The 11622-nt window shown below is 40.8% G+C and overlaps 1 protein-coding gene across 4 annotated transcripts in view; it reads right to left on the reverse strand.

The window, feature by feature from the left end:
- CDK6 (cyclin dependent kinase 6) overlaps positions 1-11622 on the reverse strand; it is a 261757-nt gene that overhangs the window by 117012 nt on the left and 133123 nt on the right. The gene's annotated exons all lie outside the window — the stretch shown is intronic.

Consider the following 11622-nt stretch of genomic DNA (forward strand, 5'->3'; position numbering starts at 1 on the left):
CCGTAATGAGGATGTATTACTTTTACAATGGACATAAACATCTTAAAAGCATATCGGTACCAATTACTGTTCCATGAGCATAATATGTGTGATGCCTGGTTTTTCCCCTCAAGGTGCTTGTTGTCTAATGAAAAGAGTAAATTATGGGCATTTTGTGGCTGTTTACATAACATAACCCTCATTAGGGTTTAGTCATATCATGACCACATGTGAAGTATGTAATTTGCCAACTTCAGCAAAAACTGGATTATGGGAATGGAAAAGGTGAAACAGAAAGACAGGTGACTAATTAGATACAATATAACTATGTACTGGGTCTTTAAGGCCCAATAAGCTAAAGCACGTATCACTTAAGTCCTGATGAAAAGACAAAGTTTCAGTAAAAGGCTCTGTTTGTAAATTAAAAAAAAAAAAAAAAAAAAAGTCATTTTATGATAGATTCATCTAAATGACAATTGGGAGATACATTAAACCATTAGAAAACTTCTGATTCACACAATTACTAGTGAGATGTCTTATGCAGGTCCTCCACGGCATGGTCTAGTCCACTTTGAATGGAAATGCTCATCACATCCAGAGAAACTACCGTACATATTTATACCATTGCCAATAACAATGGCAATGACTACACTGATATTGGCTGCTACGTCATTAAGCGTGTGTCTACATTATTATCGACAACAGTATACTACGAAGAGAATTATGACCACGGATAGTTTTCAATTTAAAGGAGTATTCCTTTTTATTTTTTTTCTCATAAGTTAAGTTTCATACCAGGGGCTTTCCAGGTGGCTCGCCTGTCAATGCAGGAGATGTGGATCCCTTCCCTGGGTTGGGAAGATCCCCTGGAGCAAGACATGGCAACCCGCTTCAGTATTCTTGCCCGGGAAATCCCATGGACAGAGGGGCCTGGCGGGCGACAGTCTATGAGCTTGCAAAGAGCTGGACACGACTGAGCACTGCACTCCTACTTTTCATATCAGACTTCGGCATGTGATGTGTTTTCCCTAGTTTTCTCTGTATCTACATTTACAGTTTCTATCTCCTTTTTTTCTTGCCTTCCCTCAGCCTCTCATCATATATCTCTCCTAAAACAGCCTCCACACTGGTCTCTCTGCCAGAAATTTCTTAATGTATGCCAAAGCTTCTTATCAATTCATTCATCACATTGCATTAGAGTGATCTTTAGAGAGAAAAACAAAACAACGAAACCCAAAAACAAAGAAGCAGTTTGATCATGTTCTCCCAAGACACCCCGCTCACCAACCCACATACTTTTCACTTTTTTGTACACATGCTCTGCTGTGTGGTATGGTATGGTACCTAGACAAAACCTTTCTCTTTTGTCTGCCGGGCAAACTCCTGCTTATTCTTCAAGACTTGACTCAAAAATCACCTCCCCTGTGCAGCATTCCCTAACTCTTCCACATCTATCAATACCTGCTTCCTGATTCCCCTGGGTTTCTTTGGTTAGAATAGAGACACGAAGGCAACTTCAGATTTACGTGTACATATGCTTTAAAAAGTAGTATAATTTAAAAATCTATATAATTATATTAATAACTAATGAACACATTAACTAGGTACAGGCATTACTTCGTTTTCTTGTGCTTCACAGATACTGTTTATTGTTTATTTTTTGCAAATTAAAGGTTTGTGGCAACCCTCAGTAAAACACGTCTTATTGATACCATTTTCCCAACAGCATTTGCTCACTTCATGTCTCTGTGTCATATTTTGGTAATTCTCAAAATATTTCAAACTTCTACATTTTATTACATAGCATTTGTTATGGTGATCAGTGATCTTTGATGTTACTACTGAAAAAGATTATGACTCACTGAAGGCCTAGGTGATGGTCAGCATTATTTAGCAATGAGGTATTTTTTAATTAAGGTATGTACATTTTTACTTGTTTATTTAGTTTTGGCTGCACTGGGTCTTCACTGCTGCACCCAGGCTTTCTCTAGTTGTGGCACGTGGGGGCCACTCCCCGCCGCGGTGTGCAGGCTTCTCACTGTGGTGGCTCCCTTGTTGCGGAGCACAGGTTCTAGGCTCAGAGGCCTCAGCAGCTGCAGTACGTGGACTCAGCAGTTGCGGCTCGAGGGTTCTGGAGTGCAGGCTCGGAAGCTGTAAAGCACAGGCTTAGTTGCTTCACTGCATGCGGAATCTTCCCAGACCAGGGATCGAACCTGTGTCCCCTGAATTAGCAGTGGATTATTATCCACTGTGCTGCCAGGGAAGTCCAAGGTACGTACATTTTTTGAAACATAATGCTATTGCATACTTCACGGACTATAGTGTAAACATAACTTTTATACATATTGGGAAACCAAAAAAGACTAGCTTTCACATGAATTCATTGTGATATTTGCCTTATGGCTGTAGTCTGGAACCAAACCCATAATACCTGAGAGATGCTTATAACATAAATATTTATATATTACAATAATATATCTAAGTAATATATTAATGAAATTAATGAAATAAATATCCTTTAGAAGTGATAAGTTTAACTAAATATTTCTTGCTGCTTCACTGTTTTAAAAACTATCCTTAGCTTCTGACACAGCCAATCAAGTCTGCATGCAGAGATGTCACTTGTAGATTATTTCCAGATTGCTATTGCCCCCGCAAGTGTTTGTTAATTCTTTTATTAAAGAACCTAACGTATCATAGTCCTGGTGAGAGTGGTAAGCATTCATTCTTAGCCTAATCAACATTCTCATGAAATTCTAAAGCTTTCTGCTTTTAACATATATGGAGCACTAAGGGATAAAAGCACTGTACTAGATAAACTATTTTACTAGAGATCACTGAATATATCTGTGACCTCTGATAAAGAGCCAGGAGCATAAGTTTCTACCTATACAGCTGCCCCAATGCCGTGGGGAGTTTCCTAGATCAATGAAGGCCTGGTACCGTTGGTTGCAGAGGAACAGACATTCCCCCTCTCCCTGACTAACACAACCTGATTTTCCTTAGGTAGCAAAAAAAAAAAAAAAAGGCAAGCTTAACTTGCAGTGTGATTGGGCTGTGGGGAGGTATATGATCCAGTTTTGGGAGGTGAAAAGTAAGCGAAACTCTGAATAGAGCTTTTGGAACTGACTGTTTTCCCTGATCAAGAAGCAGTAAAAACCTTCTCTGGCCCCTGCTTCCTTACTCACTGCGTGTGTGTGTGCACTCAGGCGCTTCAGTTGCGTCTGACTCTTTGCGACCCCATGGGCTGTAGCCCATCAGGCTCCTCTGTCCATGGGATTCTCCAGGCAAGGACACAGGATTGGATTCCTGTGCCCTCCTCCAGGGGATCTTCCCAATCCAGGGATTGAACCTGTGTCTCCTGCATCTCCTGCAATTGCAAGTGGAATCTGTACCCACTGAGCTACCTGGGAAGCCCGAACCCTGCTATATGAGGGTGTGATGTCTGAGGATGCAACAGTCACCTTGAGACCACAAGGGAAACCATCCTTCACTGAGGAGAGCAGGATGGAATCTGTTCCTAATCATTGGTTATAGGACTCCAGATGACACGGTCGAGCAGTTAACTAGCTGCAGAATTATTTATCTCCAGACTTCTTGGGTCAGATTTAAAAACTACTATTATTCAAGATAAAACTGGTTGCATATTCTGAACCTGTAATCAAATGCACGTTGACACAACTGAATCCAGAAAAAAACCCTAAGGATTTCAGTTTTGGAGACTGTGCATGTGTGCCAAGTTGCTTCAGTCATGTCTGACACTTTGTGACCCCATGGAGTATAGCTCGACAGGCTCCTCAGTCCATGGGCTTCCCCAGGCAAGAACACTGGAGTGGGTTGCCATGCCCTTTTCCAGGGGATCTTCCCCACCCAGGCAATGAACCCGTGTCTCTTAAGTCTCCTGTATCAGCAGGTGGGTTCTTTACCACTAGCACTGCCTGGGAAGCCCCTTGGTGATTACAAGTAATAAAATTAAAGAAAGGAAGATGAAGCAGAACTGCCGGGGACAGGAGACGCTCACGAGTGGCAGTTCAGTCATGTTGCTTTTCTGTTGTACACGGGACACCAGGTGGAGACATGAAGGGAAAAGCGGGCTTGAGGGTCTGATGCACAGAGGGGACCCCGGCAGAGCTGATGGCTGGGCTGCCTCTGCACAGACATGAGCGTTAAGGCTGTAGCCCTGGGTGAGATCTGTGAAAAGCTGAGGTGGGAACACTCAGGATGCTTTCTTAGTGGGGAGGAGGAACAGGAAGGGTCAACAAAGGTGATCACCAGAGACACTCAGGAAAGAGGCGGCAGAGAGCACAATCGTATTCTGATAAGAGGAGTGGAGGAAGAGGGAAATCCTGTGGGATAGCAATTTGACATTACCAGAATTTGAAATGTGCATACATGTGAGAGTTGGACCATAAAGAAGGCTGAACACCAAAGAACTGATCCTTTTGAACTGTGGTGTCGGAGAAGACTCTTGTGAGTCCTTTGGACTGCAAGATCAAACCAGTCCATCCTAGAGGAAATCAACCTTGATTATTCACGAGAAGAAATGATGCTGAAGCTGAAACTCCAATACTTCGGCCACCTGATGCAAAAAGTCGACTCATTAGAAAAGACTCTGATGCTAGGAAAGATTGAGGGCAGGAGGAGAAGGGGATGACAGAGGATGAGATGGTTGGATGGCATCACTGACTTAATGGACATGAGTCTGAGTGAACTCCGGGAGATGGTGGACAGGGAAGCCTGGTGCGCTGCAGCCCACAGGGTCACAAAGAGTTCGACATGACTAAGCGACTGAACAGCAGCAACACTCATTAAAACAACAATGAAACACCACTACACTCTTACTGGACAGGCCAGGATCAATGCTGACAACACGAAGTGCTGCTGAGGGTGTGGAGCAATAGGAACCCTCTCACTGCTGAGGGTGGGAATGTGAGATAGTACAGCCACTTTGGAAAACAAGTTTGGGAGTTTCTTATAAAACTAAACATAAAGACAGAAGAAAACTGCACACGTTATCTTTTGTCTTGGTGATGTCACTTCTTGAAACCTATCCTACAAAAGTATTGTATTTGGGGGAAAAGGTGTAAGTCCAGGATGTTCACTGTAGCCTTCCAAAAAGACTATCCAAAGGTCCATCTTAGGAGACTGGGTAAAATGAACTACTATGTATATTCACACAGTGAAGGTAAGAAAAAGAATAAACAAGCTATATGTTAGATATAGAAAACTGTGTAAGATGAATGGACATAATTAAATGACCGCCCCCCGCCAAAAAAAATTAACTTGTATGGATACTATGTAATACATGTTTACATGTACACAGACAGATGGTTGCATATAAATAGGAAAGGATATGAACATTCATTTCAGTTCAGTTCGGTCACTCAGTCATTTCCAACTCTTTGTGACCCCATGGACTGCAGCGTGCCAGGCCTCCCTTTCCATCACCAATTCCCAGAGTTCACTCAAACTCTTGTCGATCGAGTCGGTGATGCCATCCAGCCATCTCATCCTGTTGTCCCCTTCTCCTCCTGCCCCCAATCCCTCCCAGCATCAGAGTCTTTTCCAATGAGTCAACTCTTCAATGGCATGAGGTGGCCAAAGTATTGGAGTTTCACCTTAAGCATCAGTCCTTCCAATGAACACCCAGGACTGATCTCCTTTAGGATGGACTGGTTGGATCTCCTTGCAGTCCAAGGGACTCTCAAGAGTCTTCTCCAACACCACAGTTCAAAAGCATCAATTCAAAAAAAAAAAAACAAACAAACAAAAGCATCAATTCTTCGGCACTCAGCTTTCTTCACAGTCCAACTCTCACATCCATACATGACCACAGGAAAAACCATAGCCTTGACTAGACGAACCTTTGTTGGCAAAGTAATATCTCTGCTTTTTAATATGCTGTCTAGGTTGATCATAACTTCCCTTCCAAGGAGTAAGCGTCTTTTAATTTCATGGCTGCAGTCACCATCTGCAGTGATTTTGGAGCCCCCCCAAAAAAGTCAGCCAGTCACTGTTTCCACTGCTTCCCCATCTATTTCCCATGAAGTGATGGGACCAGATGCCATGATCTTTGTTTTCTGAATGTTGAGCTTTAAGCCAACTTTTTCACTCTCCTCTTTCACTTTCAACAAGAGGCTTTTTAGTTCCTCTTCACTTTCTGCCATAAGGGTGGTGTCATCTGCATATCTGAGGTTATTGATATTTCTCCCGGCAATCTTGATTCCAGCTTGTGTTTCTTCCAGTCCAGGGTTTCTCATGATGCACTCTGCATAGAAGCTAAATCAGCAGGGTGACAATATACAGCCTTGACGTACTCCTTTTCCTATTTGGAACCAGTCTGTTGTTCCATGTCCAGTTCTAACTGTTGCTTCCTGACCTGCATACAGGTTTCTCAAGAGGCAGGTCAGGTGGTCTGGTATTCCCATCTCTTTAAAAATTTTCCACAGTTTATTGTGATCCACACAGTCAAAGGCTTTGGTATAGTCAATAAAGCAGAAATAGATGTTTTTCTGGAACTCTCTTGCTTTTTCAAAGATCCAGCAGACGTTGGCAATTTGATCTCTGGTTCCTCTACCTTTTCTGAAACCAGCTTGAACATGTGGAAGTTCACAGTTCATGTATTGGTAAAGCCTGGCTGGGAGAATTTTGAACATTACTTAACTAGCGTGTGAGATGAGTGCAATTGTGCAGTAGTTTGAGTATTCTTTGGCATTGTCTTTCTTCGGGACTGGAATGAAAACTGACCTTTCCCAGTCTTGTGGCCACTGCTGAGTTTTCCAAATTTGCTGGCATATTGAGTGCAGCACTTTCACAGCTTCATCTTTCAGGATTTGAAATAGCTCAACTGGAATTCCATCACCTTCACTAGCTTTGTCCATAGTGATGCTTTCCAAGGCCCACTTGACTTCACATTCCAGGATGTCTGGCTCTAGGTGAGTGATCACACCATCATGATTATCTGGGTCGTGAAGACCTTTTTTTGTACAGTTCTTCTGTGTATTCTTGCCACCTCTTTTTAATATCTTCTGCTTCTGTTAGGTCCCTACCATTTCTGACCTTTATCGAGCCCATCTTTGCATGAAATATTTCCTTGGTATCTCTAATTTTCTTGAAGAGATTGCTAGTCTTTCCCATTCTGTTGTTTTCCTCTATTTCTTTGCATTGATCGCTGAGGAAGGCTTTCTTATCTCTCCTTGCTATTCTTTGGAACTCTGCATTCAGATGCTTATATCTTTCCTTTTCTCCTTTTCTTTTCGCTTCTCTTCTTTTCACAGCTATTTGTAAGGCCTCCTCAGGCAGCCATTTTGCTTTTTTGCATTTCTTTTTCTTGGGGATGGTCTTGATCCTTGTCTCCTGTACAATGTCATGAATCTCCATCCACAGTTTTACCAAACTGTTAATAGTGTTTTTTTATGAGAGGAAAGATAACTGAGAAATTTCTCTTTTCATTTTTTTAACCTATCTGGAATGTCTGCATTTTTAAATAATTTTAGCAATTAAAAAAGGATGCAATATGATCATCTCAATAGATACAGAAAAAGCCTTTGACAAAATTCAGCACCTATTTATGATTAAAACTCTACAAAAAATGGGCATAGAAGGAACCTATTTCAACATAGAAAAGGCAATATACGGTACGCCTACAGCAAACATTATTCTCAGTGGTGAAAAACTCAAAGCATTCCCCCTAAGATCAGGAACAAGACAAGGGTGCCCACTTTCACCACTATTATTCAACATACTTCTGGAAATCCTAGCTACAGCAATCAGAGAAGAAAAAATAAATAAATAAAAGGAATCCAGATCAGAAAAGAAGTAAAGCTCTCACTGTTTGCAGATGACATGATACCGTACATAGAAAATCCTAAAGATAGTATTAGAAAATTACTAGAGCTAATCAGCGAATTTAGCAAAGTTGCAGGATACAAAATCAATACACAGAAATCACTTGCATTTCTATATACTAATAATGAAAAATCAGAAAGGGCAATTAAGGAATCAATGCCATTCACCACTGCAACAAAAAGAATTAAATATCTAGGAATAAACTTACCTAAGGAGATGAAAGAACTGTACACAGAAAATTATGACACTAATGAAAGAAATCAAAGATGACATAAACAGATGGACAGATATTCCATGTTCCTGGGTAGGAAGAATCAATATTGTGAAAATGACTCTCCTACCAAATATAATCTACAGATTCAATGTGATCCCTATCAAATTACCAATGGCATTTTTCACAGTACTAGAACAAAAAATTTCACAATTCATATGGAAACACAAAAGACCCTGAATAGCCAAAGCAGTCTTGAGAAAGAAGAATGGAGCTGGAAGATCAAACTTCTTGACTTAAGGTTATACTACAAAGCTACAGTCAGCAAGACAGTATGGTACTGGCACAAAAACAGAAATACAGACCAATGGAACAAGATAGAAAGCCCAGAAATAAACCTGTGCACCTATGGGTACCTTATTTTTGACAAAGGAGGCAAGAATATACAATGGGGCAAAGACAGCCTCTTCAATAAATGGAAAACTGGACAGCTACATGTAAAAGAATGAAATTAGATCACTTCCTAACACCATACACAAAGATAAACTCAAAATGGATTAAAGACCTAAATGTAAGACCAGAAACTATAAAACTCTTAGAGGAAAATATAGGATGACATAAATCAAGGCAAGATCCTCTATGACCCACCTCCTAGAGTAACGGAAATAAAAACAAAAGTAAACAAGTGGGACTTGATTAAACTTAAAAGCTTTTGCACAGCAAAGGAAACTATAAGCAAGATGAAAAGAAAACCCTCAGAATGGGAGAAAATAATAGCAAATGAAACAACTGACAAAGGATTAATTTCCAAAATATACAAGCAGCGCATACAACTCAATACCAAGAAAACAAACAATCCCATCAAAAAGTGGGAAAAAGACCTAAACAGACATTTCTCCAAAGAAGACATACAGATGGCTAACAAACACATGAAAAGAAGCTCAACATCACTCATCATTAGAGAAATGCAAATCAAAACCACAATGAGATTATCACCTCACACCGGTCAGAATGGCCAGCATTAAGAAGTCTACAAACAATAAATGCTGGAGAGGGTGTGAGTAGAAGGAAAGCTTTTGCACTGTTGGTGGGAATGTAAATTGATACAGCCACTATGGAAGACAGTACGGAGATTCGTTAAAAAACTAGGAATAAAACCACCATCAGATCAGATCAGATTCGTCGCTCAGTCATGTCCGACTCTTTGCGACCCCATGAATCGCAGCACGCCAGGCCTCCCTGTCCATCACCAACTCCCGGAGTTCACTCAGACTCATGTCCATCGAGTCAGTGATGCCATCCAGCCATCTCATCCTCTGTCGTCCCCTTCTCCTCCTGCCCTCAATCCCTCCCAGCAGCAGAGTCTTTTCCAATGACCCAGCAATCCCACTCCTAGGTATATACCCCGAGGAAACCAGGGTTGAAAAAGACACATGTATCTCATTCTTCATTGCAACACTATTTACAATAGCTAGAACAACTAGATGTCCACCAACAGATAAAAAGAAGTTGTGGTACATATACACAATGGAATATTACTCAGCCATAAAAAGGAATGCATTTGAGTCAGTTCTGATGAGGTGGGTGAAACTAGAGCCTATTATACAGAGTGAAGTGAGTCAGAAAGGGAAAGATAAATATTGTATTCTAACGCACATATACGGAATCTAGAAAAATGGTACTGAAGAATTTACTTACAGGGCAGCAATGGAGAAACAGACATAGAGAATAGACTTATGGACATGGGGAGAGGGGAGGAAAGGGTGAGATGTATGGAAAGAGTAAAATGGAAACTTACATTACCATATGTGAAATAGGCAGCCAACAGGAATGTGCTGTATGGCTCAGCAAACTCAAACAGGGGCTCTATATCAACCTAGAGGGGTGGGATGGGGAGGAAGATGGGAGGGAGGGTCAAAAGGGCGGGGATATATGTATACCTATGGATGATTCATGTTGAGGTTTGACAGAAAACAGCAAAATTCTGTAAAGCAATTATCCTTCAATAAAAAGTAAATTAATTAAAAACAGAATGTAGATTAAAAAAACTGATTATAGAAAGATTAGAGTTTTAAAGAAGGGACTGAATCACGTATACAAATGCTACAAATGGACATGCAGAAGAAATTGGAGAAAATGTCTGCAGAAAACCTAGTGAACAGTATCATACAAGTAGTGTCAAATTTCTAAAAACTGCAGAGCAAATTTAAAGCAATCCATGAATACCATATTTTTCTTAAATACAATAGAACTAATAATACTTGGGAACTATAATAAATATAAAGAAAATTTGATTCCTTTAAAAATAGGAGCCATAACCACCAAAGAGAAAGAAACCTGATGAAAAATACAATTTGGATTATGCTATATGTATGATAGCAGCAATATGGCATTTAAAGGTGGTATTTCAGTCCCTGATCCTAAAAACTAAGGAATTATTCTAGAAATAAAATGAGAATAATAGCCATAAAGAAAAGACAAAGATTATATTTTGACTTTGAGTTCAGTTCAGTTCAGTCGCTCAGTTGTCTCCAATTCTTTGCGACCCCATGGAATGCAGCATGCCAGGCCTCCCTGTCCATCACCAGCTCCCAGAGTTCACTCAAATTCATGTCCATTGAGTTGGTGATGCCATCCAACCATCTCATCCTCTGTCATCCCCTTCTCCTCCCACATTCAATCTTTCCCAGCATCAGGGTCTTTTCAAATGAGTCAGCTCTTCACATCAAATGGCCAAAGTATTGGAGTTTCAGCTTCAGCATCAGTCCTTCCAATGAATATTCAGGACTGATCTCCTTTAGGATGGACTGGTTGGACCTCCTTGCAGTCCAAGGGACTCTCAAGAGTCTTCACCAACACCACAGTTCAAAAGCATCAATTCTTCAGTGCTCAGCTTTCTTTATGGTCCAACTCTCACATCCATACAGGACTACTGGAAAAACCATAGTTTTAACTAGATGGACCTTTGTTGGCAAAGTAATGTCTCTGCTTTTTAATATGTTGTCTAGGTTGGTCATAGGTCTTCTTCCAAGAAGCAAGCATCTTTTAATTTAATGGCTGCAGTCACCATCTGCAGTGATTCTGGAGCCCCCAAAAATAAAGTCTGCCACTGTTTCCACTGTTTCCCTGTCTATTTGCCATGAAGTGATGGGACCAGATGCCATGATCTTAGTTTTCCGACTGTTGAGTTTTAAGTCACATTTTCACTCTCCTTTTTCACTTTCATCAAGAGGATCTTTAGTTCCTCTTCACTTTTTGCCATAAGGGTGGTGTCAGCTGCATATCTGAGGTTACTGATATTTTTCCCGGCCACCTTGATTCCAGCTTGTGCTTCATCCAGCCTAGCATTTCTCATGATGTACTCTGCATATAAGTTAAATAAGCAGGGTGACAATATACAGCCTTGACGTACTCCTTTCCCGATTTGGAATTGGCCTGTTGTTCCATGTCCAGTTCTAACTGTTCCTTCTTGTCCTGCATACAGATTTCTCAGGAGGCAGGTCAGATGGTCTGGTATTCCCATCTCTTTAAGAATTTTCCACAGTTTGTTGTGTTTTGACTTACTATACCATTATTAAGGAAAG

This window comes from Bos indicus, chromosome 4 (genome assembly GCF_029378745.1).
Source record: "Bos indicus isolate NIAB-ARS_2022 breed Sahiwal x Tharparkar chromosome 4, NIAB-ARS_B.indTharparkar_mat_pri_1.0, whole genome shotgun sequence".
Taxonomy (NCBI): domain Eukaryota; kingdom Metazoa; phylum Chordata; class Mammalia; order Artiodactyla; family Bovidae; genus Bos; species Bos indicus.